This window comes from Vidua chalybeata, chromosome 4, assembly GCF_026979565.1.
Source record: "Vidua chalybeata isolate OUT-0048 chromosome 4, bVidCha1 merged haplotype, whole genome shotgun sequence".
NCBI lineage: Eukaryota > Metazoa > Chordata > Aves > Passeriformes > Viduidae > Vidua > Vidua chalybeata.
This window is the reverse complement of record NC_071533.1, coordinates 22,640,309-22,647,318: the sequence shown is the minus strand read 5'-3', so window position 1 is coordinate 22,647,318 and position 7,010 is coordinate 22,640,309.

The following is a 7,010-nucleotide window of genomic DNA, read 5'->3' as shown; positions in this document are numbered from 1 at the left end:
TGTTTAGCACATTGGATCAAACAGACTAGGCATAGGACTTAGGATATTTGGTTTTTCATTACCTTCTGTGGTGCAGCCTTGTATACTAAATTTCACAGTGGTGGTGTGCAAAACTTTATAGAATGGAACAGAACATGCCAATTGACTGCCTTAAAAAAGCTGCATGTTTCTCTACATTGCTGTGAAGTAACTGATCTGCATCACATGGTTCTTATAATAACATACTTACTTATTATTTATCTCTTGTTCCTGCATGGAGCATGCCTCTGAAACAGTTCTTCCCAGTTTGGGTTAAGACCCATTTCACTGCTCACCTCCACTGGCTGTTTTACATCCAGTCCTTCATGTTCTCTGTGTGTGCCAAGTACTGTTCAGACCAACCATGTTTAAGCTTTGTTGTATTGACATGGACTCTTCATGGCTTCCCCAGTCATGGCAACTTCTCTTTTCATAAAGCTTTCCACATAAATGTGCTCTCTTACCCTGGTCTCTGTCCTGTCCCCATATGTTGTCCATGGCTTCTCCTCCATTGTTCCCCTGAGTGGGTGGAGTTCCTTCATGAAAACATCTTTTGTTTTCTTCCCTGTTGATTTTGACCACTTATTTTCTATTATATTCTCCAGAGTTATGATTGCTCTTTTTTTTTTTTGTTTTGTTTTCTGTCTGTCTAGTCTATACTGACTTTTTGAAGATGCTTAAAAGCAGTTTGAGAAACATATTCAGAACTCTTAATTTCCTAAATGGTGTTGTTAGCTTTCTTTTCTGCACTCAGACAATTTTTATTCCCTGTGGAGGCTGAAAGCATGGGGCTGCCTGTCCTTTTTAGTTTTTATTTTTTTTCAAATGTGACTTGCAAATTGATTAGATGTTATTGCAGAGCAAACCATGCATAAGTATAAGGTGAAGCCTTGACAGATCCTTGTGCAAGGGTACACAAAATGACACTGCTCAGGGACACTTTACAGGGTCTGTGGCAATAAACTGAACGCCTTCCAGTCTCTATTTGGAGTCCTCAGCCAGCTTCCATGTCACAATCTGCTTCAGGGTAGGATTTCTTTTGCTGGGATGTGGTGTTGGGGTCCATGTTGTTTTTCTGGGCTTTCTCAGTCAATGTGATCCAGAAGACCCAAGGTGGAAATGGTGTATTAACCATGAGGAGAGACAAAATTTGTTAGAGCTGGCAAGAGAACACAGTGACCCTCTGCTTGCAGCTCTGTGGCTGGCCTGCCAAAACTGCTGTTTCCCATGTCACAAACCTGCCCTTTGCTGTAACTCAAGGCAGCCTACTGGTATTTCAAGTGTGCATTTTATACCTATTGAGACAGCATCCAGCAAAAAGGAGGGCTTCACAGATCCAAGCCATCTGCAATCCTTACCAGGAAAGGTTAAGAAAAATTCTGTATTTTAAAGAAAAATCTAGAGGATTAAGACTAGATCCTTCATGGGAAAGCAGCCTGAGAAATTAGCATTTACAAAGGAGAGCAGGCAAGACTGACCTTGGTATAAAACACATTCCCCACACCAGGGGTTGGGTTTGGCCCATTCCAGCTACAGCAGGAGCTGGTGCAGGCAAGTCAGTTGTTCTGGGTCATACCAACCATATCAGCATGTGAGGGAGCAAAACTAAGCTGCACATCAACAGCCCAGATGCTTCAAACTGATTTTGTGAAGTAATCTGGATGACAGTGAGATTTTTAGACACCAGTACAATGAAAAGATTTAGACATTGTCCTTGTTTGTTTTCAAAGGTTTGATCTTTTCATGAATAATATATAGTCATCTCCTTCCTATTTGGCTCTGTTCTGCGTACTCAAATTATCTGTGATGTTTCTTTTGCCTCTAAAAAATAGTGTGACATTGAATATTGACTGATCTGCACAGGATTGCTGCCATAGCTTGTGCCCAGATTATGCTTTGCTGGTCTGTTGTTGTTCTCCTTTTTATGTGTTGGTCGCCTTTTTGGACAGTTGCCACCCATTGATACCAAAAAAGGAATGCTCAGACTGACCTGTCTTTTTACTAAGCACCAAGAAAAGGGGTAAGAGTAAGGTTACTTTTGTAGCTCCAAGCAGGAACTAACACATGCACCACTGCATGTCCTTTTTTTTTTTGGAGTGCCTGCTTGATAAAGGTCTTCCAAAAGCATGAGCTTTTCTAAGATCTGGCTGGGTCTATATAAAGAACAATACTGGACCTCAACAGAAAACATTTGAGGACTATATAAAATGGTGTGGATGACTCTGTTCAGGAGAAATGTGTGAAATATTAGGATCACAAAGCATTGTTTAGAAAGGGACAGTGATTATGACAATAACTCTTTTGTGCTTGAACTACTGTAGTATCTGTAGGCCGGATGAGGTTTGACAGCAGTACCATATGAAAAAAATGTTTGTCTAGGGACTACTGTAAGGCATAAGTTCTTCTGATTACATATTTGATCTCCTCCACATCTGTTTGTGAAGATTTTCAGGAAATGTTTCCTTTGACTAAAACTTTCTACACTCTTCTGCCAGAAGTCAATAAAAAAGCATTTGATGATTTATGCAGATTGACAATCACAGAGCATGAATAAATGACACAAGCATGATGTCATTTTTCTCAGTCTGAAGCAGGCAACCTCAATCAGAGAAAAATGAAGCTACACAGAAGAATTTGGGGCTGAAGGAAGTCTGTGGGTTGTTCTGAAGCGGATCCCTCGTTTATTTCCTTATTCCTAGAGCAACAGATAGTGATTTTCAGAAGTCTCCAGGAAAGCCTGTAACTGCATTTACGGTAACTGCAATGGGTGCTCATGTCCAAGACATGATGATCGCTCAGACATTTTGTACCTCTCTAGCCCTAACTCTCAAACAAAATTTGTGGATTTTGGAGTTTTCATAAATGCCACCAAAGTGACAGATAACAACTTGCATCCCTGTAGCAGTTCTGCTACTCTTTGCTGTGCTATATCTGCCTCATTCCCAGAATTTCCAACTTGTTCATTTGTTTTCTGCCTCTCACCCAGATATCTGAACTCTGGTGCAGTTTCAAATTTTAAAAAGCATCTGTGATTTTTGGAACTTGTGGAATGGTTTGAATATTTTAATGCTCTTTCTACAGTTTTCAGTGTCAATAAAACTGTCATTGACTTTTGGAGGACAAATTTATTTTCATGAAAGAACTGCAGGCATTGGCAGCAAAGATAGCAAGAGAATTGGCTTATCCAAAATTAGTCAGATTTTATTTTGACATTTTGAATACAACACATTAATACCAAGTACAGACATCCTAAGGTAGACTTTTAAAAAATTTTGGCATGCAACTGAATTTGGTCCATCAGTTGTAACTTATGATTCATATTGTCCTGTGATCATGGTATTCAGAAGTTTTTTACATGATTGTATTTAAAATCTGTCCTGTTTTTTTGCTAAACAGGACTTTCAGGATGTTATTGGTGTTGCCTTTTTTTATGTTTTTCATTTTCCTTGATAAGGTTACGTCTGGTGAGAGAAAGTGCCTTGCTGTTTGAAACCTCATCATCAGCAAATTGCCTAATGATTATCAAGCAATTAGTAACATGTAAACATGTTTGGTGTGGGTTTTTTGTTTGTTTGTTCTGGATTTTTTTTCTGGTAAGAGTTAAAGGCTTAACTTTTTATTCTCTTTAGAATGACCTACTCAAAAGTAAGGCATACTGACCTTGTGAATTGTGACATGATGGTCTCACATCTGCTTCCGGCCTTGAGGGGTAAGTTAATAGCTTTTATTAATAACTCCTCATCAGCAAACATCAGTTTTCATGGGGAAAGCATACAATCTCTAGGTAAAAGTTAGCCTTTAAAATTGCATTTACAGGGGCAGATTTTTTTTCATGGGAAGTTAGGAGTCACATAAAATGGCTGGATTATCTATTGGTTCCATCAGTAAAATGCAGCAACAAATACATTTCCACCCTGTATGAAAGTTGATTGATGGATCTTTCCCTCCTGTGCACAACTGATTTGGAGATACAGATGGTTCTTCTCTATAACCTCCCATGTTTCTTCCAAGCTGTAAATTCTTCAAGGGAAATCTTTATCTTGTCTGTCTAGCTTCAGTTTATGATTGTTTCTGTTTCTAAAGATGATGCTTTGTTTGTTTGTTTGTTTGTTTTTTTTAAATATTGTATTCTGAGAGCCTGAACGTACCTAAGAGACATAATTAAAATATTTATCTACAGTATGGCTTGGTTTAGATTAATGAGTATTTTGCATGTAATACACTACCAATGAAGAACCATACTTTTTGGATGCTCTGTTCTCCTTTTTCCTCTCCTTCATCCCTCCATTAGAAAGCAAAATTTGCACTCTGTGGCTTAAGTATCTCTTGTGGCACCTTTGTAAGAAGCATCTTAAAGGTTACTCCTAGAGCGTGGCTAAATGTTACCTGGTCTTTAGGGGCAGTGACAAATATTCCCATTAATGTAGAGCTGGAATCTTTTACATTATTTAAGTCTGGTAAACCCTATGATAAGAAATACTAAATACTTTATCACTAACAATTCATTTTATGCTTTCAAGTATACCTGTTCACCTGTGCTTTACAGTCAAAGTTAAACATTATCAGCTTCTCATTGGTATCATAGGACTTCTGGGAACATCAGGTTTCGGGAAAAAATTTTTAGGTTGGTCTGTGGATGAATTTTCAAAATCACAGAGGCTGAATGTCTCAGGAGTATGGTGTGGGACACTGCACCTTTTTTGAATCAGGAGAAGCTGAAATTTTCTAATTTAAATGGTACCTTAAGTAACAAAGCAAGATTTAGCAACTTGCAGTTGTAGAAACAAGCCTTGATGGTACCTGCTGACCTTGATTGGAGGAGTGGTGATGTGCATCAGCTGGGCAGGTACTTTCCCAAGAGCCCTGGGAAGATGTGTGGATTGAGGCCATCTGAGCTGAGCACTGCAGAAAGCAGGATCTCCCATCTGGAGAGGCTGGCTTGGTGAGTAGCCATGAGGGGTGAGCAATGGTTGTACTTGGCTAGGACATGTGCTGCAGGACTGTGTGTGTACTGCCCATTTTCTGAGTAGACTGTCAGTGTTGCATGAGGAATCCTGCAGCCAGTGATATTTTTTTTGTAGTGTTTCAATTTTGTGTAGGATTTTTAAAGAATGCAAACATATATTGTGCTCTACCATGTCAATTTCAGATTAGAATTACTCTGAGTGGTGTTGCCTTATAAAATACTCTCTTTGCCTAATGGCTTTGATTTCTAGCTACTTGGGAGAACTTCATTTACAACGTGTATAGCTATAAATAGTAGAAATTTTAAATTAATGTAGTCATGATTTTCTGAAGATGCAAGGGCTAGCACTATATTTCTGGCTATGAAATTCTGCTGCTGTTCACATATTTAAGCACATAAATGCCATCACATTTTTTTATTTCAATGCGATGACAAAGAAGCATCACTAGAAAGAGAAACAAGATTTAAAGAGTAAGCCCAAATGCATGACAAATGCTAAAATAGTGTAACTTAAAGTATGCTTATTAGATTTATTATCTTAAAACTGACTTTTCAATATGTCTGTGGGTAATTCTTGCAATTTTGTTGCCACAACTCGGAAAATCATCCCATGATTTCACACCTGTGTAAGTAGGATGTCTTAACTCACGTTTAGTAATTTTTGTCCTGAAATATGACTGTTTACCAGGGCTAATTAGCTGGATGCATTTGGATAGAGACCTTGACAACTGCTTGAAAATTGTTTGTTGTGTTCATATGTGTATAAATACCTCTGTATATAACTGTGCTTTGAATTTTTTGTCAGTCTGGATAATTGTTTATATTAGCTGTAACCCCTGAACAACCACACTGGGTGTTTTCTTTTTAGAGATAAATACTGTTTTAGAGATAAATAATTTTTTTCATGGATGAGACATATAATTTGTGGAGAAATAACAGAATTTGCGAATACCAGTGCATGGATTTAGATGATGAGAAAAGGCTGTGCGTGGCTGTGCATTCTGAAAGGAAAGGAGCATTTATGATGTAACTGGATGGCTCTTGGGAGAATTGAAGCATGCAGCTATTATTGTTGAGCTCTTTTAGGCCCTTCTCAGAGTTTTGACCATACCTAATTCTTAGTAATGGGATGTAAGTAAACACCTTGACAGTAGACTTGAAATGTAAACTTTCTGTTTCCTAGGTAAAAAAAATTTAGAAGCCTTGAGCTGTCCCTCTGATTTTTTTGATTAGTTAATCTATGTCCCTTCATATACAGATGAGTTTTTAGGGAGCCTAGCAGAGTTTGCTATGGTTTTGTTGAGAATAGAACAGTTTTTTCAGTCAGCTGCCTCTGCATGTGCACATCCAATATCTTTGGACCATGTCTGGCACACATGAATCTGTTTTCTAATGCGAAAAGTGCACAAGAGGGTGTTATGCATGAGCCTATTTTTCTGAAAATAATGGACATTCAACAGAACAAAAAGGTTGTGCCATTTAAATTTGTGTCCTCTCTTCAGAGTCACTTCTGGATTTTCCACAACATGGAAGACCTTGCCTAGAGTTCAAATTGAATTGCACCAAAATGCAGAAAAATGTAAAGTTTTTTTTTCTGTTACAGCCATGGGAATCACAGAATCAACCTCCTTCAACACAAACCATTTCAAAAGCTGAGTGCCAAATTCATCTCTGACACAAACTTTCTGAATATACGTAAGATATCTCACATATTTCACTGGTAAAGCAAAGTAATTAAATAAATCTGGGGTATGTCAGATCTGCAGGTTTATAACATGAGAGGCTAAAAAATTTAGGTAATTTTTTCCATCTGTATGGAAGATGGGTTTTTTTAATGACATCTCTATATTTGTCTTACTCTCTTTTCCCTTGCTAATATTTTAGAAATACTTGAAATTTCTGTGGAATTCCATTACAGGGATTTGAATGCCTTTTTCTTCAAAGGCATTTCCAGCATCTAAGTATGGTCTCCCAATCAATAAAGTGAGTGGCTGTGTTTTTTTAATTTTACACTTAAAAGTCAATG